At 44.7% G+C, this 26968-nt stretch overlaps 1 protein-coding gene across 3 annotated transcripts in view; it reads right to left on the bottom strand.

The window, feature by feature from the left end:
• Positions 1-24745, bottom strand: part of TJAP1 (tight junction associated protein 1) — a 41341-nt gene extending 16596 nt beyond the window's left edge. For 2 of the 3 annotated variants that reach the window (XM_026845116.1, XM_026845118.1), the window contains exons 1-2: positions 23856-24745; positions 328-422 (exon numbers count right to left, since the gene is read on the bottom strand). The gene's annotated coding sequence lies outside the window, so the exon portion shown is untranslated. Of the gene's footprint in view, positions 1-327; positions 423-7094; positions 7268-23855 lie in introns of all 3 variants that reach the window. The other variant, XM_026845117.1, reaches the window with a different exon arrangement.
• Between the last annotated feature and the right edge of the window lie 2223 nt (positions 24746-26968).

Here is a 26968-nt window from a genome sequence, read left to right as displayed (position 1 = left end):
CAAAACCATGAGCCACACAGGCTGGCAGACAAGCAGAGGCTTCCAGGAACAGCTGCACCCATGGGTCCATACATGTTTCTATTGCAGAGGTGCTCAGAACAAACATGCCAAAGGCCTCCTTGTCTCTCAGCACACCGTTCCTCAGGCTCAAACAGGACTGTCCTGCTTTCTACCCCAGAGCCAGCAACTATTCTACCTGCCACCTCATCCCCACCTACCTGGAAAAGATACCGGGACTTGAAACCTGCCCTTATGATCTGAGAATTTCCAGAGACACTCAAATACTCACAGTGCCTCCAGGCAACTTTCCCTCAAACAAGGACTTACAGATTCAAAGTGAGGACGTGTCCAAACATTTCTGGCCGCGTGTCTCCAAATCAGCTTTCCCCTGTCAGCATCCAGCAGCATCTGGCCAACAGCTCCTGAAACATGAGAAAGGAAAGTTGGTGTCAGTCACCTATCAGCACAACACATGGAAACAGCCAGGCATGCGCAGAGCAACCCACAGCCAGGTGCCAGGGCAAAAGTCAGCAGCAAACTGCTGCACCATCAGGCTACTGTCTAATGCCAGGACCCTCCAGTGAAATAAGCTCCTTGTCTTCACTGTGTCCCAGAAAAGGAAGGCCTTTTAACCATCTCTCCACTGAGCAGGATGCCTGTGCAGACTAGTAACTGACCTCTGAAAGGCAGCTGTTTTTACTAGATGGCTCCAGGGGTCACTGCTTCCCCACCGGCATTCCTGCCCAACACCAGGAATCCAGCCTCTGTCATTCTGTTCCAAGCCCTGCCACACCAACCTAGTTTTGTTCTGCAGATCTCCCCACACTGAACAGCACAGTTAAGCCCTCCTGGCCTACGATACTTGAGCATCCTTTACTACCACAGAGAGAGAATCCCAACGTGGCAGATACTCTGCAGAATAGACGGACCTTGTGCTCCAAAGCAGAAACAGATGTAGGTAACGTGCAGAAATAGAAGGCAGCAGTAATTCTGCTCACTACGCTATTCACAAGCCTCTCTACGCTACTCACAAGCCTCTCTCTGAAGGAGCTTGCTGTCAAGTCCACATTCTGACTACCCTTAAGAAGCTCAGCTTGAGCCTGGAGGTTAGCCAGGAGGTAGCTCTTCAGCTATTCAAATTAGCACTGTAATACAAGAGGAAACTTAACCTCCTGGTTCCTTTTATCTGCCCTTTCCATCTCTGATCTGTAATGTTCCTTAACATTTACAATCCTCTTCCTAGCAGTCTACAGTAGCTTCAATTCTACTGTCTTCTAGCTACTACCCACTGTAGTTTCAGTCTCATTCCTAAACTCACTGAGAGTTACAGCTTCACTGGAATGGCTCATTGAGGGCTACAAGGCTTGGGCTCACACTGATAAGCATCAGCAATAGTCATATCTACCAGGCAAACAGGAACACACAAAGGGTCAGAAAACTGCAGTGGAAACCTAACAATTTACTTTGTTAATGCAAAAAGCTGAGGATTTCTCCACCCCCTCACAAAGACAAAACAGACACAACCTCTTTCCTCTTCACAGTGACAGTGCAGCTGCACAGGCAGTATACAAGCTCGACTCTAGCTGGTTTTACCAGGATCTCTCAGTGTAAAATCCACTTGCAGAGCAGCTATGTTCTCTGTGTGATCTGAGAAAGGCAAAACCTTTACCACACACCAGGAACAGATGTGATCTAGCACTGGATTGTTTATGACTATTCTGTACAGGGCCCACAGAACTAACAGCCACTTGGCATGCATGCAAAACAATGACACTACCTGTTAGCATCACTTTGCCTCCAGTAACAAGAAAGAGGTCCATAGCATACAGAAAAGGTCCAAAAAGGAATCCTTTGGACAAAAAGGGAAAGCACCGAAGAAAAAAAAGCAACATTTGTAGGCACCTACTGTCTTCCTGATACTTGGCAAGTCCCTTGAGGCCTGAGGTAGCTGATACCAAGGCTTTGGTTCTAGGATGCACAGTTTCTGCCTGCCTGCTGTTGCAGCAGCTGAACACTCCCTACAAAGAGGCAGAAGACTTGCAGACTTTTCCTCCTCATCATCTTCTCTTGTGTTGCCTTTTCTGACCTTATAAAACAGCCTGCTTACTGGCATGCAGGGTCTGCAGTCTCTCTTCCTCAGCTGAAATACAGTGATTATGTTGCAGAGAATGTTTCTTATTTCAGGTGTTGTGTTATCTTTCCAGCCTTTTCCTCTTAAAAGCAGCATTTCTTTAACCTTCCTTTTCATTCAGAAGGACAAACTTGTATGACAAAGAAAATACATTTAATAAAGAATCAGTCACATTTGTTTCTAATCATAGTATGGTTTGGTTTGGAAGGGACCTTTAACAACCATCTAGTTCCAGCTTCCCTGCCATGGGCAGGGACACCTTCCACTAGACCAGGTTGCTCAAAGCCCCGTCCAGCCTGGCCTTCAACACTTCTGGGGAGGGGGCAGCCACAGCTTCTCTGGGCAACCTGTTCCAGTGCCTCATCACCCTCACAGTAAAGAATTGCTTCCTTACATCTAATCTAAATCTAACATCTTTCAGTTTAAAACCATTACCCCTCATCCTATCACTACACTCATTGACAAAGAGTCCCTCCTCACCTTCCCTGTAGCCCCCCTTTAGGCACTGGAAGGCCACTATAAGATCTCCCCAGAGCCTTCTCTTCTCTGGGCTAACAACCCCAACTCTCTCAGCCTGTCTTCATAAAGGAGGTGCTCCATCACTCTGATCATCTTTGTGGCCTCATCTGAACCTGCTCAAGCAAGTCCATGACCTTCTTATGTTGGGAGTCTCAGACATGGACACAGGACTCCAGATGGGGTCTCACAAGAGGGGAGTAGAGGGGGAGAATCACCTCCCTCAACCTGCTGGTCACACTTCTCTTGATGCAGCCCAGGATACAGTTGGCTTTCTGGGCTACAAGCACACATTGCTGGCTCATAGTCAGTTTTCCATCCACTAATACCCCCAAGTCCTTCTCTGCAGGGCTGCTCTCAAGCCACTCATCACCCAGCCTGTATTTGTGCTTGGGATTGCCCCGACCCATGTGCAGGACCCTGCACTTGGCCTTGTTGAATGCAACACTAAAGAAACATTCAATGGCTATCACAGAGACAGTGTACTCCAAAAAACTCCAAATGTAATACCTACATGTAAAAAAAAATAAATAAAATAAATGCTTCTACTGTTCCATGCCACATATCTGATCACCACAGCTAACCCAACATTTTTACTCTGTGTGGGCCAGCCTATACTCTGAATGTGTATCCAGTACAGGACATTGGCACATCCTGCTTTAGGAGGCAACAATGTCTCTTTGCTCACATCACAAGAAGCAAAAGCAAGAGAGACTTGTACTCTTGCCCTCCTATGCTTACAGATAGAAGCAACCTTAGTCTCCAAGTGTCTCAAGCCAGTCTATGTGAGGAGCTGCTGCAGTAAGTCTGATCAACTAATCAGCAAGATGGATGATGAAGTAACTGCATCAAGAGGTCTTGTCTGGGACAGCCAAACAAGCTGTGTGAAGTTAAAAGCAATACCTGTAGACTTCTGGTGCCAAGTACAATGGAAAAGGACTGCAAGGCTATTAAAGGACACTTTAACATTTAATGAGAGAGATCTTTTCATTCAGAGAAGGCATATCAATTAAAAGTACGTTCAGATCCAATCTGTTGCTGCCTACTTTGAAGCCCATTTTAAAATAAAAAGGATGACAGCTCCTAGTGCAGAAACTTGCATCTCAGTTCTGCTTGTATATTAATGCTCACGATTCAGATCTGAGTAATAGCATTATAGTGACTCTTGGATTACAATCGAGTTTCAGCAGGATTATTGCTCATTCTTGCTTTTCCATACCAATTAACCTTGACTGTTAGGCAGAAACCTCTGTTCCCTGCATGGGAACAATTCCAAGAGCCATCAAGAAAAAGGGATCAGGCTAGCTGTTGAACAACAGTCCATGTAACAAGCCCTACTTAACACCTAACATATTTCCAAGGAAAATTAAATCCCTAGACTCTACAGTCTTATGTAGGTTCTTGCTGAATGTAAATACCACCAGATGTATCATTTGTCTGCCATACCCACTGCACCCTGCAGAAGTCTCTTAAAAGGAATCAGAATCATACTTTTCTTACAGTCCTGCTCCCTCCTTCCACAATACAAAGATCCCAGTTCCCCTAATTCAATTGCACTCCATAACCTTAAGTATGCATTTTATTACCTACTTTCTTTGCTGTGTTAAGAGTAGCTTAGCTTCCCTAACCCTTTCATAAAAGCCAGGGCAGATCAGCATTGCCCAAGAAACGTAACATCTCTAACATGTAACCAGAATAGAATGCAACAGCTGATTAACATCTGAACAGGAACAGGGCAGGAAGTAAAGGACCCGAATCCAATTCCCAGAAGGAATGTTAATGGAGAATAAAAATGCCCAGGGGAGATTCTGACCAGGAAATGAACACTAGCTTTCTAATGCATATAAAAGCATAGAATCACTTTAATGGCTACATCTGAAATTGCACAAGAATCAGCTTGGCAAAAGGTCATTTGCCAAGTTACCTTTAGCACTGACAGCTACACTGGGGGCTAATGACAGCTTCTCATCCAGAAACGCTGACACACCAGAAGCCTGTTTAGTTTGTTCAGTGATCCTGTTAGCTTGATCTCTTTAGTTTGTTCAGTGATCCTTTCAACTCTCACAAGGCGGTTTAGGCTACAAAATTCCAGAGCCTCTTCATCTTTGCACCTTGGGCTTCATGTCCACTCACTCTACTGTCTTCTTACCTGTGTTCTTTTAAGATCTTCTGTGGGAAGACCTTTGGAACATGTTTCTTAGATACTTAGAGATGTACACCAGACCATTAGAAAACAACTCACAGAAGTTAGGAGAACTCTCAAAAGTGCCCAAAATAACTGTCCGGGCCCTGCTAGAAAAAGCAAATCTCAATACTCTAACAACATTATCTGGCAAAAGCTGGGAGATCATGAGGGAAATTTGGGAGCCATGGCCTTAAACTTTCTCAAACACAATTTAGGGAATGGCTACAGAAAGCAAACATTTGAAAAGAAGTGAAGGAAGGAGTTGGTGAACATTTCTGTAGAAAATCAACATGTAGGAATTCCCTTTCCAAGACACCGTCAGCTCCTGTGCTGTGTAGGAAGGGAAGGAGGGGAAAAAAAAAATCATATACTACCTTCCTAGAGCATAAACTCAAAAGGCATTTAATTAGGATAAAGTAGGGACAGCTTAAATTCCTCAACCACTGAGAAGCAGACTCTCAGCCCCTGTAAGTATTCCCTAAGTTTCACACAACCCCCAGCAATTAATATCAGCAGTCCTTGTTTCAGCCTTTGGTTTCAGAAGTTCTGGGAAAACTAGTGTCTTCAGATCCTCAGTGCCAGGGACTGAATGTCACTTAGCCAATCCTCTAACAGAGGATATAGCAACGCTAGAGAACGCTCCATTACTGCAACCTATATACTTGCCTCAATATGGTCTCCAGAACATGCCCTCTGTCTATAACTCAGTGACGCACAGATGGCTAACACACTACGTCGTATCTACACAACTGGACAATAGAACAGAGCACGTTATTTGCATTATTTACAGAGGACAGATGGACAAGTTGTTGCAGTGACCCAGCCTACAGAGCACGTGCAATGCTGAGGAGGCGTTAAGTCCCTGATGCTTGCAGGTGCTGGCAAAAACAAATTTCAAGAAATGAAATGCCTGTTTACAGCAGGCAGCTTTATTCTGAAATGCTATCACTACAACCACGCTTGTGGAGTAATTCACATGCCAGTTTTGTTCCCATAGAAGCTTTCAGCTGCAAGTAGAAAACACAAGATGTATTGACTAGATTTATCCTTTTCAACAAGAAAGAGAACTGACAGCTGCAGTACTTAGTACTAGTAGTGTAGTACTCCTTTCTTGTACACAGTAAGTCCTTCCTTGGCCATGAGCTTTGTATGTGCCTAAGTCATCACACGTATTAAGGCATATACTGAGGCGAGACAGTGACCAGGGAACAGCACTGAAATTGTGCAAAATTTCTTTCAAGGTCTGCCTAGGTGTAGAAAAGTCCAGCTCAAACCTGCTCCGCCACCTGAATCTTTTGAAACATTAAACATTTGCAAAAGTTTTGAGATGTTGCTTTTGCTGCATACACAACATGGCTAACCAGCTCTGCAGGCACTTTTATTGGCAGGCTGAGGAGAACCTTAAAATAACATTTCAGGGGTGTCACAACTGTTCTAGACAAGAAAAAGCCTAATTTGTAAGGAAGAGCAATCTACTCTAATTAAGCACTATGGCTAAGAACGACCAAGTTGTACAAAGGCTTGCAATGATCAGTTCGCCCATCCTCCACCAACATGTACCACAACAGACTCTTTCATTCTACAATCACATGGCTGCAGCCAAACATGACATACTGTTCAGCAAGTAATGAAAAGGATCAGCTTTTTCCCCAAGGTCTTGTCTACATATACACTGCACTAAATTAAATTGACTTAGAAAATAATGTAAAACAGTATAACCCTCCTGGGTAAATGCTCTTAATTCAGTTTAAGGGCACTTTACATTGAATCAACTTAAGTTAAATAGATAGATACAGGACACAAACTAAATTAAGGATGCCTATACAAGAATGCTGCACTAATAAAATCACAGCTGTTTCTAATCTGATTAAGTTAAATCAGTACAACTTCCCCGCAATGGCAAAATCCTTACCAATACTGAAGTTAACCCTTTTTTTTCCTTTTCTACTTCCAAAGAAGATTTTGCTAGGTTTGTGTTTGGGCTTTTTTTCTTCCAAAATCCCGCAGAATGGCATGTCTCTCAGAATTAATATAAGCTAACCACACTCAAGGTATATTAAGGTGTTAACAGTACTGACATTTATGACTCAAAAGTTTTGCTACTCCTATGCCAACTAAACACCGTAATAATGCTCAGACAAGCACGGCATAACATTTTCTCCACTCTCCCCAAGCAAGAGAGGAAGGGGGATCACAAATACTTGCACTGTACCCTGCTTTCCATACACCCACACTGCTTTTGCTTGCTGATGTCCAACATACCTGGAGCAGTTCAGACACCGGGAAGACAAAGTTCCCCACTTGCTCATTCCTAAAGGTATGGCTCACCAACAACTTATCTGAGGAGTGTGGAGTTAGGGCATGTTATCTAACTGCCCCCAGGCACGGTCTTACTACTGCCCCTCTTCCACCAAAAAGTGAAGTTCTCTTGCTAACTGTAAGGACATACAAAAAATAAGTCTGAGGTCACAGATCTATCATGCTACAAATCCACACTCTAAAAATCACCTCATCTCCTCAGTTCCCACAGCATTTCCTCTTGAAACATATCTGTCAAAATTAAATTCCAGCAATTCCAAAATTACTGGGTTTTTTTCCATTGTTCATTCAAAACTATCTGAACTGTTCCTCCTGAATATCAAGACTTAATTTATCTTCATTCTTTTGGTACTCTCATCTCTACCTGCTTCTTCAATCAGGTCTCTTTCTCACATCCACTCCAGCAACGCAACCATCCACCTCTCCTCATTGCCGCCTTCTACTGCCATGTTTGAGCTACTACATACAGAACTAACTTCCTCTTCAATACAAGTTTTCCATGTTCAGCACGGAAAGATGATAGTAAGAATTCTCTCACAGCCCCTTGCACAGAACTAAATCCCTCACTGGCCTCCAGAAACTAAATTGTGCCAAAACTCTGAGCAACATGGTGAGCTGCCACTTCCACTGAGTACAAGCAGCAGCCGTGAAATCAACCAGTTGTAAGTCCATTTAATTTATTATTTTTTTGAAAGAGCTATTCTAATGTCCTGATCACATGACAACATGGATTATAGGTACACACAAGCGTTCAGTTGCTAAGGGAACCACACTTGCACATTTTCTATTTTAAGAGATTTAAACTTCAACTGTCAAAGGGCTGCAGGCACATTTTCACAATAAACTGTTTGGTCTTGAGTCTCAGATTCACACTGGTAGCTTCTAGCAATTCTACAGTTATGTGGCCACACCATCTCTAGGATTCATGCTCACCATATATACATGCAATGAGGAAGGCAGGAGTAATTTCCATTCTATAAGTAAAGAAATTGAGGCATGAGGAGAAAAAATAGCTTTGTGCACTGTTTTTGCATGAAATTCCACATTAAAGAAAGACAGCCTCAGCTCTCATAAGAAAAGAACCGCAAGAAAATTCAGCAAGACACAGCCTTATTTCTTGCATCTAAAACAAGAGAGACCTGGGACAGAAAAGAGAAGTAAAGTGTGCATGAGCTAAACACCTACCTGACAGCAATTGAGTTGAATAGCCTGCAATTCTTTGTAAGTACAAATAAAGCAGCAACCCTCCAGTAGGAGAACAATATTTGTACTATACCCAATTCTCTGCTGCTGGGATTTAATCCCAGCAAGAATCGTTTTGGTTTAATTAGCTTTTCCCTAGCAGATGGTCAGATGTGAGAGGCAGAGAATGGTACAGGCTTAACTGTTGGGTGATTGTGCAGCTGCATCTGTAGCTGAACAGTTAAGCGTGTCCAGGAGTCCAGCTGTAGTTTGCACGACACAGTCCGTCTCTCCCATTAGTCAAATGTCTGTTCCTCTTTCTCCAGATTATGTATCAGTCAGAGGCACTACCCAAAGGCAGGCAAACAACTACATGCGGTCTCACCAGCACTCCCTTTCTCAGACAAAACCCTCAAACCTTAATCAACTGGAAGTCCCTCTTTCTTTGGTGACAGAAGCACATTCAGAAGCATTGCCATGGAAACTTGAGACATCCTCTGTGGTATTCATCAGAAAAGATCTTTTAGCACAGAAATATTTTATGATCTCTACAGCACTGAATACAGACAGTAGTCAGCATAATGAAGTAAAATTAGACTCCAGCATTGTGTGAGGATAGCAGTGGATCAATTCTGCAACCATGCTGCCTGATCCTTGTTCCACCTACAACAAGAAATAGCTCATTAGAAACTGGCAGGGAAAAGCAGGGTAGCACTAAGAGAAACAGAAGTGGTGTTAGAGGAATAAACCTATCCAGCCAGAGGGACAGCTGATCACATCCTGTGGCTCTCCCTTCCCAGAGGCTATGAGTGATATTGCTATTGACTCCTCTGCAAAGCAGGATTCCTGCCAGGCACAGATGCCTTCCACTTAAGTCACAGCCATTGCCTACTCTGAAGACTTCATCAAGCATTCTCCATCAACTTCCACTCAGTCTCTGCACCCAGGCACACTGTGGAGTGTTAGAGCACTGGCAGTAGTCGCCTCAACAGGCCACAAAGGCAGAACAAGGAAAGGAGACAGCTTTCAAAAATATGCTTTGGGCCTAGCAGATTCAGAACCTGAGCCAAGGGCAGGAACAGGCACAAAACTTTTTTCAGCTCTGTAAACAACAGAGCACCATGGCTCCTGAAGCAGAATGTAACCCTGGAGCATCTTTCTTTTTTTCTGACATGGCCCTGTAGTTAATCTGCCTCAGTTTGCCTCATTTGGCTTGGGTTTTGGTGGGTTTTTTTTGTTCGGTCTTTTTTTTTTTTTCCTTAGTCTTAAGCACCACTGAACTGCTGAGAGATTTTATTCTGAGAGTTCAGTCACAGAAATACAACATGGTTTAATCCAGTAGGAAAAACAAACAGATCCACCCACCCGTCTTTCATTGGTGACCTGTATAGAGCATGCCACTGGCTATGGCTCTTCTCTCCCCATTCACATGGGCTCAGTCAGTCTTTTTATCAGCAGGATCCTAACCTCAGCAGAGTGGACCCACACCTCCACTCCCTGCCCTATGGGCTGTACACGAGGAGGCTGCCTGTCACCAGCATTCACAGGCTGCACTGCTTGACCTTCTGTATATGCTGTACTGTACCTCCTACGTTCATGTTCCTCCCATGGCGGGGGATAACCACAAATGCACCACTGAGACCAAGCAGGGTTGCTTCAGCTCTTCCCTCAGATGCAATCCCTCCTTGGGGCAGAGTCAGAGCTCTCATCAACCATCCCCTTTCATATTTGTCATCATTGCTAGCACCAGTGTTGTTCTTCAGCTGGACCTAATAAAGAGCATAAATTGTCTCAAGGGGCAATTGCAGCAAAGACCCAGCACTTTAGTTTTACCACAAGGTCAGCTTGTTCAGACTAGCACTACATCCCCTGCCTAGCATTACTCTTGTAAAACTGAAATGCCTGCTCTTTACCACTGTTATCCTTTGGGATAGTATAAGCCTGTTAATTATTCTGAGGTTAAGGAAAATCATCTCCTTGGCAGTAAAGACAAGCTCTTCACCGTCACAGGGCTCCTCCCTGTAGACCCCCCTGTAAGTAAACTCTATGCAGCTCTTCAGAGAGCAAGCTGGGCATAAGAGATAGTCAAGCTGCTTGTGAAGTCCCCTATCCTCAAAAGGGTTCTAACTGAGAGTAGAGGATGACCAGTCCCAGATATCCTAAAGGAAGCAAGACATCATGTTTGAGGTACCCTTTTTTTTTTTTTTTTAAAGAGCTAGCAGCTCACTGCTCTTCTAAGGGCAAAGACCATGAACAAACACCAGTGTATAGCCAGGCAGATGTTGCAAAGATAAGGTGTTTTTTCAGTGCCGACAGCAAACTGTTCGCTCATGCCTTCAGCTTCATGCAGCTGCACGAGCTCAGCTCTATGAGTCTGTGACTCTGGACTAAGGAATGTCTCAACTGGAGAAGCACCACATCTGCTGCCCGGCTCAAAGTGCCCCGGGATCAGACCAATTCCCAGTTTTACTGTCCAGCTATAGCCCTGCTTTCTGCTCCCTGTCCCACCAGGGGGAGATGTAGCTACTTGGTGAGGGTTACTGCTCTAGCCAGAGGAGCACATCTCCCTGGCAGAGGTGTTTGGAACTGGAAACAGAAGCAGAGATAACTGGATTTCCTGCACAGTCCTGAAGGCAAGCATGGAAGCCAGAACAAGAAACTAGCCACTTTCTCTTCACAACATATTAAAAAACTCACTGACAGGAAAAAAAGCAGCCAAGAATCTGCCCTCCTTCCTCCTTAGCCAATGTCAAATTCATTTCATTCCAGCACCCTTACACCCTTCCTGGCAATGGGAAAGTGACAACAGAAGCAGTATTTAATCCTAAAAAAGATCTCCATTTTTGCAGCCGTAACCTATATTGCATGACAAAGCTGAAATGCCAGTGATTATATACACTTAGATGTTCTATCAATAACATTCCACATAGCCCATTTTCAGACTTACTTATATTTTGCTACACCTCATGTTGCCACAGGACATACTGTTCAGTTTGACACTGCAGAACAGAGGAAAGAAAACAAAGATTCAGGCAACACACTCTCTTGTCAACCAACAACTCAATACCAGTCAGGTATTGAGTCAGTGGCAACTAGTTTGAAATAAAATGCACAGTTTACATTAAACCAAGAGAGAAGAGAGCCCAATGTGAATAATTTCCAATAGCTTCACAATGGCAAGAGTCTTTTGCAACAAGTAACATGCCCCTAATCACCTATCATTGAGGTCCTGCTTTGAAAAGTGACACACAAGTAGACATTGGATATTGGGTCCAATGCAGCTTAGTATCTTTGTAAGTGATCCGGATGACAGGATCAAGTGTACTCTAATGAAGTTTGCTAACAATACCAAACTGCATGGGGAAGTGGACACTTCAGAAGGGAGAGCGACTCTGCAGGAAAGCCTGGATAGGCTGGAAGAGTGGGCTAACAAGAACCTTATGAAGTTCAGCAAGGACAAGCATAAGGTGTTGCACCTGAGAAAACATAATTCAGGAGTGCAGCACAGGCTGGGATCTACCTGGCTGGGGGACAGGTCTGTAGAAAGAGATCTGGGGGTCCTGGTGGACCATGAGCTCAACATGAGCAAACAGCGTGCTGCAGTGACAAAGGAAGCCAATGGGATGCTGGGTTGTGTCAACAAGGGCATCACCAGCAGAGATGAAGAAGTCATTATCCCACTCTACTCAGTGCTTGTCAGGCCACACCTGGAATAGTGTGTTCAGTTCTGGTCCCCGCTATACAAAAAAAGATGTGGACAGGCTGGAGAGGGTCCAAAGATGATCAAAGGACCGGGAAGCCTGTCATGTGAGGAAAGGCTGAGAGAACTGGGTTTGTTCAACCTTGAGAGGAGAAGTCTTAGGGGAGACCTTATGACCATGTTCCAGTATTTAAAGGGTGGCTACAAAGAAGACAGAGACTCCCTTTTTACAAGGAGTCACATGGAAAAGATGAGAGGTAATGGGTACAAGTTACTCCTGGGGAGACTCTGAATATAAGAAGAAAATTTTTCACACTGAGAACAAACAGCCATTGGAATAATCTCCCCAAGGAAGCTGTTGATTCCCCAACATTGGACACTTTTAAGATTCAGTTGGACAGGGTGCTGGGCCATCTTGTCTAGCCCATGTTTCTGCCAGAAAGATTGGAACAAATGAATCTTGAGGGCCCTTCCAACCTGGTATTCTATGATTCCTCTGTGAGAGACGGTGGCACATACCAGTCTGGTAACAGTAGCTCTGCAGAAACTGACCCAGAGACTGTGGCAACAGCTAAAAAGCAGAAGCTATGCTATAAAGCCAGAGCACTTCTGAGAGCTAATTCTTTCATGTCTGCTACTGCCTAAGGATGACAGTAGGGAGGTCTTCTGCAGAAGACTAGCTTTAATATGGAAATGACTGGCAGGTCACAGAATTTCAGGCTACTAAAGATCGCCAGAAGGAAAACTGCAAGTCCCAAAGATCAAAACATATTGGGTAATGAAGTGAACAGCCCAGGGCTCACCCAGGACACAGAAGATGCTCTGCTATCCTTTCCACAAGCCTTGCCTATGGGCTGCCCATACTGACACTGCCAAAAGTGACCACATTTCCCTGTGCCAGGCAAATGCAAGACTTACATAAAGAGGATAAGGATGACTTGCATGATAAGGGTATATAAAACTGGTGACCATTTCTCACAGAATCATGTCAAGGATGCCAAAATAATGCATCTACACCTTGATCTGTCACCCTTCACCAAGCTTCCCATCCTCATCTCTTGAGGTATCAGTCAGCAAAAGGAAGCTTTTCCAGAAGAAGCTGAAGCAGTTCAGCTGCAGCACATATGTGTAAGAACATTTACCCACCGACTGAGGGAAGCACTCCTGCCCGGGTTAAATCCCAGAGGCATTCCATCTCCAGGCAGACATCTCATGCACAATTTGTACTGAGCAGAGCTTGATGGCACAGTCACTCAATTATCTACTAAAAGCACACGGGCTGGAGGGGGGACGATCCAACCTTAATTGGCCTTATCGGTGAAAATTAAACCCTACAACACACCCAAGCAAACAGTCAGTTCCTTTGGAGGAGCAGGCATGAGTTATTTTGCTGCAGCTATAAAGGAAACATTGCTGCTAGGACATGCCCCTGGAGTGACTGTGCTGCTCGGCTCTCCCGCTGCATTCCTGGGGTTGTTTAGCGTGGACTCAGCTCCAGCCTTTCCACAAGCAAGAAGTCTGAACCCTGAATGCCATCTGCAAACACAGCCAGACTCCACCTCCTGCATGCCTGCAGGCCACCAGGTGTGGCCAGGAATGGCACAAGCTACACACTAAACACACCTTTGATGTGGAGCTGAAAGCATGTAGCCAGGGGCCATGAACAGCACGCCGCCCGCCGCCGCGCTGACTCCCAGTGCAGGAATGTGGCTGCAACCACAGGCCAAGGAAGGCAAACACATTGCATTCCTCACCAGGCAGGGAAGGAAAACAAGCAGCAAGCCCACACACCCACCACGCTGACACCCTCCACGCTCCCCACGCATGCCAGCCCTGCCACTGCCAGGACCCCAACAACTGCTTCAACCTCAAACTTGTCTGTGTGAGTCTGAGTTCTTCAGGCAACTTGAGCCATGGGGCAAGAGAAACAGAGCAAGGCAGAAGAGTTATCAACTGGGCACACAAGCCACCAGGATTGGGAAGTAACCACATTGCAGGACAGGAACAGCTCTGTGCAGTGGCCTGGGAAGGGAATTTCCCCGACTTTTTCCATAAGACAAAGGGCAAACGTAAGACTGAGCCTTGTTGAGCTGAGAGGGCAGAGCCGAATAAGAAGCTGCCTTTGAGCATCAGGGGTGTTTGGAAGGATCCAGGCCTTTTTCCAACCCCAGAAAACCACTCTACCTTAAGTCAAGCAGCGTCTCTGAAATGCAGGCACTCCTCACTACCCCAAAAATCCTTTTGTAATACTTTTTGTCTGCCCCACTGCCCACAGAAACAGATTTGATCTTTATTGTACATTATCCTCCCCCTATAGCACTGACACCTGGTCACCTACGTGATCAAGGTAAGAGAGACTCAATGTACAAAAACCCAAGACATCAGGTAACCTCTTATTGCTGAACCTATTTTAGAGTCGCAAACAGACTCTAGTCAGAAAAAAAAATTACTCCTCTTTCATGTGGCGCTCCTGAAAATCCCAAAGCTTTCCAAAGAATTCGTGGTTCACAAACATGAAGTTACTCTGAAGGGAAAAACATGAGGATGCACCAGGAGGTGAAGCTGCCCGCAGCATTCTCAAGTGCACAAAAGGAAGTCTGTACTGTGAAACCCCGACGTTCTGAATGTGCACTGACTTTGTATAATATAACTAAACATCAATGCACTCCTAAAAACCCATTGCCCAGTGCTAAGGGCTAGCTGTGAGACTTAATAGCCAGTGTTCTCTCAGCGCCAAGCAGAAAAGCCAATAATGAGAATATATCTCACTTGAATCTACACCAATATCCCAAAGGCTGCCAAAAAAAAAAAAAAAAAAAAAAGCAAAAAAAAAAAAAGAGCCTCTACCTGCTGTGCTTCAGAGTAGGTTCTGAACTTCAGCAAAGCACAGGGATGCCAGAAAAGAGCAGGATTTCATAAGGCAAAAGTGACAGAAACTATTTAACGCAAACAGGTATGGTAGAATGCATATTCTCTTCTACTTGCCAAGAAGCAAATGGAGGGAGACCTGTGCTGTCATTGCACAAAACAGTGTCAGCAAATTCAAAGAGGAACAATGAAAGGCTGAAACACTGTAATCTGTGGGGAACCTGGAAGGGGAAGGGTCAGTGTAGCCACAAGCTCCAGAAACATGCCGATGCATCTAGCAAGCTGCTGGAGCAGGGATGGTTTATAAGCCTGTGGCCCAGCTGTTCCACACTCCACATGTGCATTTCGAGGCCCTCACCAAGGGGACTAGTCTGGTATTAGGTAACAAGAACAGACCAGATGAGGTCCAACAGACTTTCCCATGTCCATTAAAATTCAAGGCCTCAAGCTACCTATTCCCTTCTAAGCCAGTAAGGCAAGCTCCTGCAGTAGCTCCAGTACTTGGAAGAAAGAGGCATGAAAGGCCAGATTTACCAATAGATTTATAACCAAAGATATAAATAGAATCCTGGCAGGATTTACAAAAGCACCCAAACAGATTAGGTGTCTAAATCACCACATGCAGGAGAAAGGGCTTCTCCACTTCTAACCACTCCATACCTCTCCAACCCCAGCCACCACAAGAAAACCCATTTCAGGGAGGATGGAAGCCCCTGCTGCTCTACAGGTTGCAAAGGGCTATCCCTTTGCAATCCACTTCGATGATGATGGCACCCAAACTCCCACAAGTCTCAACAGTGCAACCTGCAATGGCTGCAGCTCTCACAGAATGTAGGTCTGCCTGTTTCCCGGAATAGGAGCTGCCTCTTCAGCCTCTCCTCCCCCTTCCCCCACTACATCTTTATTTTTCATTGACTTAATACTGTTTCAAGGTACAACCCTCATCCTGCCACCGGTGGGCGGGTGAGTGGGGGAAAGGGGCCCTTTATAATTGTAGTGTTGCAATCTGCCAGCCCGGCCAGGCGGCCTGTTCCCGCCTGCACTGTATTAAATACCTTATAACTGATTACACCCCCATGGGGCATGATTAGCAGTCTTCAGAGAACAAAGTCTACTTTCATAAGAATAAGAACAGACACGTACTGCTAACCTACTACACAGCTGGGCAGGTGAGGAAACAGGGAAAAAAGAAGAGGGGGGGGGGCAGTGTAGAGTTTACTGCTAACTCTATTCTTTCCTTCCCTCCCCTATCCTCTCATCTCTGAGTTGAGATTTCCAGTGCCCTGTATTGTTCCTTCAGACCTACTCCAGAAAATTCCAGTAACGTAAGCTCATGAACAAATGGCTGCCCATGGAAGTCGGGCAAAGTCCTAACCTGGAGGGGCAAGGCCCTGAGGCAAGCAGATTGAGTTCTGTTCTGAGTGACAGCAATTCCTTCACACCAGTTCCTAGGAAAAGGGAAGGGCAAATTCGAAGAGCAGCATCAAAAACAAGGAGGAGGGAAAGCTCAAAATATGACCACATACCCACACCCCTCTCTAACCTTTGTATATATCTGGAAAGTCTATATAAGTAACAGCAAAACATCTAATTCAATCTGGAGATTAACAGCTCTCCAGGATCAGGTGATTATTTTTTTTCTTGTGAGGAGAGAGGAGGCAGCTAACAGGAGGGAAGTCCTCTCCATCTGAGATAGATAATAGGGATCCCCAAACATACACAGTCCATATGCATTGCCGCAACAAAGAAACAGCCTGATGGAAACTTAGCCAATCTGACATGAAATGACCTACAACTCATTAGCAGGTGCCTTCCAAATCCCAAATGCCCACACAAACAGCCACAAATGTATATGGTGCTATCTGGCCTCCATCTCAGCAAAGCACAAAGAATCAAACAGACTCTACAGCCTTTCACCAAAAGTAGTAAGAAAAATGGAGGCAACTCCTAAGCTCAAACAAGCCTAGGAAGAGCCCTTCCAGCTACTCTCCCCAACCCTATGACAGACGAGAACAGAGCGGGAAGCTCAAGAAAAATAGTCTTATTTCAGAGGGACGCCTGTGCAGCAGCTTCAACAAAACAGTAAGAACCTTTCTAACTGTGTCATTTTGGAAACAAGTCACCTGCTTTACCCAGAGCCCACTGGCTTTGCCCATGGCCCCATGGATGCTCACGGTACAATCCAGAAGCACTTGTGTTCAGCTGATGATGCATATAGAAGGGGGCACCCTTGCTGACACATTCCACCCAGATTCTTACCCAACCCACCTAAGAAAGGATTTGTTGATGGAGACACCAACCCAGCTAAGAATGATCTACTTACATCTGCTTTACTCAGCAGCTGGTCCTTCAGCCAACGCATAGGAGGTATCTGAACTGTACTGCCTAGTCTCATTTGCACAGTAAAACCTGTATATTGTCTTTATTACAGAAAGACCTGAAGGTACCAACTGACTTTAGGCTCTGATGTACTAGGCATTGATGTAAAAGCATCAATACATTTAGAGTTATCAAACAGATTATGCTGCCAGGGTTTAAACAAATGGGAGGTTTCACTACTAACGCAAGTTAGTCATTAGAAGCTCCAGGAGTTAATTTAAATTATCGCAGCCACCACAAAAATAGTTTTACTTTGGGAGTTGAAGTTACAAAGCTGTAATAAATCCAAGTGACACACTAAATTTTTTAATAAAACCTGGAAATTAGTTCTGAAACCCCAGATGGCCTTGTATATAATTTGATTCTGCTACCATGGGCTAGGAAAAGGGAAACCACCGTTCACACTGTAAAAAAATAAGAAGACCCAAAACCTCTATCATCCTTCAGCTCCTAGGAGACAGAATACATCTGCTTGCATTTTGTATGTGTATATATATACACACATGTAAAATGTATAGAAATAATACGTACATAAATAAAATAAAGAAACCACATAGCTAAGAATAAATTGTTCAATCCCCCACCATGCTGGGCCGCTATCAGTCAAGCATCTAAGTTCAAATTGGAGCACTGCAGTCCAACACTCTACCCTGGCTGCTGTACCCACCCCCCATTCCCAGAGTAAATTGCCTTCCACTGCAGAGAAGCACTCCCGCTATTCTGATACCGGTATTCACCACCAGGGCAAGAGACCCTAATTTAGCCCCTGCACGGGCCTTCTGCAAACTGCTAATCCTCAATACACAGCTGTTTTTCAAATGTACGGGCATGAGCAAACCGTAAACGATTTATGGCGCGTGGCAGGAAGACTCCTGGCTCCCTGCGTAGGTGGGGTTTTGGGACAAGATCATGCTTGGACTAATGTTTATATTGCAAGTTGTCAGTTGGGTAGTAAATCATCTCTGAAGCTGCACAGTAATACAGCTCTCTCCATCCAGCTGGAGCCTTGATGACATTGAATCCTCTTATAGCCATTTCAGATACACCTGGGGACGTATATACAATGGCATCATCTAATCAAGGAAAATGGATACACTTTTAAGTAGACTGTACAGAAATTCTACAGTCCAGCAAGGGTGATTTGCTTGCAGGAATCAATCCAACCAAGTATGATAAGTTCCTAAAAATTGACACTCTGTACTAGTCCTAGAAGAAACTGAATTCAGTGCCTACATAGACATCTACCAACAGAGTGGATCGCTAGCAAAAATCAGTTACCTGAGAAAATCCTTCTAAAGTTTTCATTTCCTAGTATTTACATAACCATAATGCAAGCAATGCTTAGAAATTCAATCCTAAAAGTTCAAGAAATATATTTTGCATACTTTAGTGCATGAGACACTTTCTGCTCAGAAAAATGAAACCACTCAAAGCTAGGATGAGAACTTGAAGTGCATTCCTAAGGAAGGTTACTTAAAACAACTCTAATTTTAAACAAATATCCTGTCATTTTCCATTATTTTCCTTGACCCCATTTGAAAGGGCTGTGCACACAATACATTGGGTACAGTTCTCCCACAGGTAAAGGGAAAGGGGGAAGAGTTCTCAATAAGGAAAAAAATACGAACAAAAACACACAAGAAAAAAACAAAACAGTAGAATTAACTGCCATCACTTTTTAGTTACGCGAGATAGACCAGATTTCAAGTCATCTCCCTAGAATATTTTTAACCTTCCCTTTGGGCAGCAGCAGAGTCCTCACTAATGAGGAGCAAAGCTGCAGGATGAAATCTGATTTAGGAGACAATGAAGCAAGGCATCTTTGGGAATTGTATAGAGCTTGTGCACCAAGACATACCCAGGTCTAAAAGCAGTTACCCTGCTAAAATAATGGTCAAAAACCTTACTGCCACAAAAATTATCTAATATCTTGGGAAAATAACTTTTGAAACAAATGCTATAAAATAAAACTCATCTAGTGCTTTTTATAAGCCTAATTCCCCCAATAGTTAAAGAAACTACCTCATCTGTCCCTTTTGATTTCAGAACCATTCATGCATGAGTGTTACATTAATGTAGCTGGACAACCGAGACTTTAAACACAAGAGTAAGAAAATCCAGTTATGACTCCTACAACATTGCCAAAGCCAGCTTTATCACAGAGCCAAAATACAAATACAGAACTCAACCAAAGATACAGTAGTCACTGTGGGACTTTCATTTCTGAATTTGCTGACCCCTAAAAATCAGAAATTTAAACAAGTTCTCTCTTGCTACTAGTAGCAGATCAGGTCCTCTGTGCCTATAAACCAGCCTAACTCTGCAGGAAACCTTACTTTCCAATCCTGACCCATTTCACTTTCTCAGCACCACAAAACTTCTGTGAAAGTCTGTAACCCTCTACTCACAGCTGTTATGCCTGTCACAAAAGGGTTATGTTGTGCCCTAAAGCACATGTTGTTCCCAGAACAGCCCATAAGGGAGGGTATCCATACAGGGGTCTTAAGGTTTGCACGACCTGCTCCTAGCTCTGAAAACCCACAATCACACTCTTTCCTTCCGGAGTTCCTCTTGCGTTTAGGCAAACATTACAAACAAACACCTTTTTATACATACCACTCTCCATAACCACTGCCACTTACCTTTATTATCCTATCCATCAAACCAAATTTATGCCTACTTGACCAAGCAGCACTGATGATTCTCTTGATCCTCAACACAGACTGGACATGAGCACTGGACACAGACTGTGTCTTAGTACATGCACGCTCATGCTACAACATACTGGATCTCATGTGAACAGCCCTAAAGCCCTTCCTTTCAGGCACCTGCCAGACTAAAGTCCACTACAAGACTGCAATGTGGAGAGGCCAAACTCCACACATTCTTTTCCCTCTTACAAGCAAAGGCAAGAAGCACAAAGCACTTTGCCTGACCACTCAGCATGAAGAGACAATATTTACAATGAATAAGACAGTCCTCATCCACAGACTGCACTATCTTTACAAGGACCCTGCTCTCCACCAGCTTAAAAACCTCAACTACCAGGCCTAACCAGAGCAGCTGGAGTGCTTTGTGGGTTTTATTTTTGGGTTGGTGGGCTTTTTTTCCTAATGCAGTTATCACAAAAAGAAAGGTTAGTGGGCAACCTAACATAGCAAATAAGAGTGATTCAGTACCTTGCCTCTAACACAGGCCAATACAAGGTGGTTTTTAGAGGATGGAGCAAGAAGCCTCAGTGGACAATTATGGAACAAACCGGCCTTCCTTTGATCCTTTACCTGTTAAGAGATTGGGTTATGTCTGAAAAATACAACTTCTAAAACAAGGTTTTTAGCTAAAGCAAGTCTGAACATTTCCACTCATAAGTGCTTGATCTTTTCTGAATCCTGCTCAGCTCTTAGCCTCAGTGCTATTATGTGGTAGTGAATTTCCACAGATTAGACATCATGTGAAAATACTTTAAAATCATTATTCAGTTTGATGCCTATCAGTTTCACTGAATTGCATTCACCTCAACTGAAGAATACATTCCAGCTCCTTCACCTCTGCACAGCAGTCTTCCTCAGGCTTGGCACCCAGCATTGTTGAAAAGCAGAGGAAAACTGAGCCCACCCAAGTGATGCTTATCCTGCATTCCAAACATTGCAATGCTATTCTCACACTCCTACAGGGCCTTCCACATCATTTCCTTCCTAAGCACAGCTCCCAGGAGGACACTCCAGAAAAGGTAGCTCATGTCATTCCAAATATGAGACAGCCTGCAAGCTGCTGCTCTTGGCCCTCTCCGTCTGAGCACATTAGCAGTAAGACCATACATGCACATCCTGACAATGAAGAGAACAATTTCCGAGTCTGGAACAAACAATGGTACAAAAGAGAGAAAAAAATAATTAAAGTCAAAAAGATTCAGCCAGATAAGACGTTACAAGCTGGGGAAACAAGCAAACTGCTCACAGGGAAGGGAAAAAAAAGAGGGTCTCAGTGTCCACTTGCCTTAAACAAGGCAGGGCCTGACTTGCACTCTAGCAATTCTACCATGCTACAGAACACATAGGACAGTGGATCACACAAGGATCTGCTTCATTTTAAAGTCAAGGCTTGGAATATCCTTTTCATCTCTCCTTCACTGAGCTCTTCTAAAGCATTCAACACCACAGTATCCAAGCACCTTATAGACACTTACAGACTCTTCCTCAAATCTGCAATAAGATGGGTGTTAATTGCATTCTGCAACCAAAGAACAAAGAGCAAGAAACCGTAATGATCTGAACACATTCACACAATAAATCTGTGGCAGAAATTAGGTATCCTACATTGCAGTTCAGAATTCTGACCGCAGGGTCATCCCCTCCAAACAGCTGTAAAGGTACTTCAATTTTAAGGAGTAACATTCTTTCTACTACAGTTACAAACCCAGCCAATCAAGATCTAAGGAAAAGCCCTCAGGTGGGGGAACTGGCAGAGAAACAGGATGGACGATTTCTGCCCTAAAGCATTAGCCCTGCTTGCATATATTACGCACATAGTTCCTTTGTAGTCCTGTGTAAAATGAATTTCAGAGAGGATCTTATTTACCCGGTTACTAATGACCTGAAATACAGCTAGCACAAATGTCACAAGCACTCACTCTCTCTAGCTCAAGATGTCGTACAAAAAGGAGGTATCTTCCCAACCAAAGCCTTCAAGCGAGGAGATGAACTTGCCCAGCTTCAGGACCTTAAATTTACTCTCAAAGCAACAACCAAGTTGAACAGCCAAGAAAATCTACTCTATTATGACAATTTCAGTTCCTGATAACCCTAGTCAAAAGAGCAGAGATGAGTCAGAAAGGTGTCGAGCCACATCGTCATTTCTTAGCAGAGAAATCCTGCCCTCAATCTGTATCACATTCAGACCCATTTAAGATCCCTACATGTTATGTATCTCCCAGCAACATGAAAGGCAAAGGGTTATTAGCCACTACTACATTATTCTTGTCACACTGTGCTGTAAAATCTAGGCCTTTCTAACAAGTACACATGAGAGTTAATTTGTTATGATCTAACCTCCAGAACTATTTCTTGGGACAATGCTGTAGATGTGGTGACACATGGAGATCTCGAAGAATTCAGTCTTCAGTGGATCCTCCATAAAACACAGCAGACATTTTAACAGATCAGGGAGCTCACCTTCAGAAAAATCACCAGCCTCCAGGACTCAAAAACATCAAGCCTACTTCAACTACCGAAAAATAGTCGCATTTTACTGAAACTTGTTTATTTTGCTATTGTTCAAACAGCTTGGCTCTCTTCACCTTCTTAAAAACACTTTGCATACCATACCAGCTGCCAAACCCTTTCTCCAAGCCAGCTCTGGTTTCATTCACAACAGCACACCAAAAATCACTTGTGCCATCTGCCTTCATTTGTCCTGCTCTGGGACAAAAAGGGGGCAGACCTGCAAAGGACTTATACCTCTTTGAAAGCTAGTCTATTTCCCCTACATACTATGCCACATGATTGTACTTAAAAGTGGATAGCAGAGGTGAGAATTAAGGGTTTGAAAGCTGCAAAGCAAGTGACGTAGCAGCAGCCAACCAGCAACTTGAAACAGACTGGAAAAGAATGCACCTTTGGTCAGAAAGCTGGTTTGAGGAGGCAACAGGTCTTGGCACATAACTCATCCCCTCCTGACCCACTGCCTCGTTAATGTTAAAGATGAAAATAGCCATGGGCTGCACTTTGGAACTCTGCTGGCCCTGCTGAAATGTATTCCCATGATTTCAAGAGCACTGGCTGCCTGGAAAGGAATGAAAAGCCAAAAGCTCCTGATACCACAGCTAAGACCTGCTTGCTTAAATGCTGATTTAACATCCAGAAGCTGAAACACACTGTATGCAAAGCACTGTTGGGATACATATGCTTTCTGCAGTGATTCACTAAGAAGTGAAGAAACGAGAAAGGAGCTGTACTGAAAGTGATTTGACAACCGAAAGGTATGATCAAAGGACCAGCTGCTGGGACCTAAACAGCTGCCCCTCTAAAATGGATCTCAGTGGTGAGTTCAGGAGAGGACAGAAAGCCCAGTGGTATACCTGCACCACCCGTCAGGGGATCAGTTAAAATAAGGGTGGAAAAAACAATGTGGTGGAATAAACAACCTAACAGAAGAGAGTATCACTAGAATTACCTAACTTTGGCATTGCAATTATTGCAAGAACAGGATCATCAGAAAGGATTTCATCGGCATTCTGGCTGCGTAGACCTCTTGTGATTACACAGAAAACACAGCTACTTCAGCCCTGGCAGAACACACTTTAGACTGCTTCTCTGCATGGCATGAAAAGAGCACTGGCTTACATCTTTAATTGCACTTTTCTTCCCAGGAGCTCTTACTGAATTTTTCAGGGTCATTCCCATTCCATTGACACCCCTGGCCTCTCAATTCCAGCAATGTAGGCCTACTATGATGCAGAGAACCCCACAAAGAGGGAGTTTTTCAGGTATGTGGTTCACATATTCTCAAAAAATGCAAATAGTGGGACCAAAAGAACACAGTCTGACTCAGTATCAGCTCATTCGTGGCTTTCTTACCTGCTGTCTGATGCTTCAACAAGGATTCATTGCTTCCTGTTACGCAGTCCCTTTATCCCAGTTCCTTCTCTGCATCTGTAAAACAGAGATGCATACCTCTGAAAAGCTTTCGCTGGCACAGAACTATCTATATCTGATGGATGATTCTTTTCAGCGGACAACCTCCTCTGGCATCTCTCAGATCCAGGCCATTCTCAGCCTTGCCAGACCTGCATATCATCTGCACACCCTAATGTCTACCAGTGCAATCTCCTGCCCATCTAAAAATCCATTTATTAGCACTCAACCTTTTACTCTGCTCCATGCAGTGTGTTCAGGCCCAGAGCCAGATGTAGTTTGGTATTTATTGTTCACCTGTTTTTCTTTAAAGTCTTCCCACATTCCCAGGGGCTGCTCACTAATTCTATAGTAGGATGCATCCCTTGCACTAGAGAGGGTGTCCAGGCTGGTAGAGAACTTCCCATTCCCCCCTGACAGGTTTGGCACCAGGAGAGTGCTGCTCCCTCCCTTCCAACTCTGCCTCTGTCAGTTATACTCTGATTCCTCAACATACACATGCTGGTCCAGACTTGTTCCACTTTGCAGCTCCTACTCCAGCAATGCTCCCTGCACAGAATCTGCTTTCTCATCCCCCACATTACCTACCTCTCCATCACCCAAACAAGGCTACACCCTGCACGGACCTGGTTCGGCCTGCCACTTTACTGTCTGCTCCGCTCCCTGCCACAGGTCTCCCCCCCGGCAGGGAGAGCTCCCTAACGCCCTGATGGCCGAAGCGATGGCACTACCGTCATCCCCCAGGGGTGTGGCCCCTTCCCCGGGGCCGAGGCTGTGACCCTACCACCCTGCCGCACCCACACCCATCTGCCGCCCGCTCCGCCTGCCCACGGTGCGACCTCGGGCTCAAATAGTACCACCAAGGGCATGGCACAGGGGTAAACCAACAAACCGGGGCGGGGCCCACATGTCCTCGGGTAGGAGAACTGGCAGGGTTGAGATGTCTTCAAATGTATTGAAGGACACAGGACAGGCTGACAGGCTGTTGCTCAGGGGCTTTTCACTGCATGGCTCTGGCAGAGGCCTTTCGCCTGCCTGGGGCAGGATGCAGAACCTGCCCCTGCTCCTGCACTTGCTTCAGCCAGCCTGCAGCTCTTGATCACCTCGCAGGCTGCCTCCGAGGTTACACAGATGAGAGCAGACCTTCAAAAGAGGCAGCTCAACCCCTGAGTTGATGAAGATGACAGAAAAAAAAAAAAGTATAAGCTGATCACAGCAATTAGAGCCTGCAGGTGTGCTCAGGACCCCAAAGTGGGCTCACAGTAACTGCAGGGTGATCTGCCCTCTTCAGGTTTTTGCCAGCCAGGACAATTTACAGGAGCCAGTGTCCAGCATCAGCTTCTTCCCCTTGTCACACACCTCAGTTTTTGAGAAACATCCTGACACTCTGGGGCATACCACAGCTTGTCACTAGAGAAGTATAAGCCCATCTTTGGGGCCAGGTGGCAAAGTAGGGAGATGGGGAGAGTAGTAAATGGAAAAATCCACCTAAAACTCCCAAGAACAACTGCCTACTTCTTAAAGGAGAGGGCCTGAGGCCAGCGTGTACCAGTCAAAGGAGGACAAGAGCTAGTCAAACCTGGACACAATTTGGTAACGTGCTTTGGTCTTTATTTGCAATATCCTCCACTCTATTGTTCTAGCCTTGGGACTTCAAGCAGTCAATACATTTTAATTTTGAACCCAATTGCCCCATTTATTACACTCTGAGCTCACACAGGTACTTTGTCCATTGCCTCTCATGCCTGCTACATAGACTTACTCACCCTCTGCTCCCCTTCCCTGTTATAATTTCCTTCACAAACATCTTCTGAATTGTTTATTCACATGGTAAATAATGGAGCCTAGTCCAGAGGAAATTTGCATGGTCGAGAAAAGTCCTGATAGTATTTGGATGACATTCCTCAATGTACTACATTTACAAATCCTTCAGATTTGAGTTCAGGTAGTACCAGACTCGCAGCACTGCAAACTCAGCCCAAATGGTCCCCTCTCTTACACAATAAAAGACAGGTGCTCAGCAGGACCCTGCTTCCATGACCTTGGGAATATTGTGCAAAAACGTCTGCTGCACACCCAGCAAGTGCCGTCTGCACCATGCCATGCATCAGCCAGGGATATTTCAAGAAAGCCTTTGGTACTCGTGCCCCCATGAATTCTCCAAATCCTCCCTGTGCCGGAGTCAGATAACAAGCAGAAGGACAATGGCTCCAAGAATCCAGGCTGCCCATCTGCTCTACACTTCCAGATTCTTGCTTCCACAGCACCAGCTGATGAAATTTTCATAGCTGATGAGGTTTCTCATTTCTATCGGGCCTTGCTGCCTTGGAGCCTTCACAGTTGTGGTCTGTTCAGGTTTCTGTGGCTGCACAGTGATGGCAGCAATGATTACAGTCCTGTGCTTGCTTTCGGTGACCTGTCAGAGTAGGATCTTCAAGCTTTTTGAAAGTCTAGGTGAAATAAGCCCCTCAGGAGGGAGAGAGTTTGATTTTCAGATGGTCTCAGCATCTACTGCTTCCATTAAACTCAACTCTTCTCAGAAACACATCCCAAGGTCAGACAGCCAGAGGGAGGCAGGAACTGAACTCTGGATGCCTGAACACCAGTCACCTGCTCTGAGCACCAAAACCCACTCTTTCCTCAGATCCCAAAAGCCTTGATTCCTAATCCCTCTCTCCCTCTCCTCACACACCCACCCTGCCTTTTCCTGTATCCGCTGTGCTTGTGAGCTGGACTCACCACTGCCCTGAGCCCAGAGATGTGACATGATGCGGAAGCATGACGTTAGGTTACATTATATTCATTTATATAACACCATTAATACCAAAGTGCTGCTCCCTGCTAGAGCCAGTTGCTCGCTAAAGCCTCTGAAGTTCAATTAACAAGCACCAGGTAATCTAACACTTGACTCCCAATAATCCTTTTATTTTAAGGGGCCTCTGGCGGATGTAAAGCCCTCAGCAAACAGTCCTGGAAGTACATTTGAGATTCTCTCAAATACCAGCTGAATTTATGACCCTTAGTGAAGAGCAGGGAGGAATCTCTTCAAAATACTT

The sequence above is a fragment of the Athene cunicularia genome (genome assembly GCF_003259725.1).
Source record: "Athene cunicularia isolate RWA chromosome 3 unlocalized genomic scaffold, athCun1 chr3_part1, whole genome shotgun sequence".
Classification (NCBI taxonomy): domain Eukaryota; kingdom Metazoa; phylum Chordata; class Aves; order Strigiformes; family Strigidae; genus Athene; species Athene cunicularia.
This window is presented reverse-complemented; position numbering and strand designations above follow the sequence as displayed.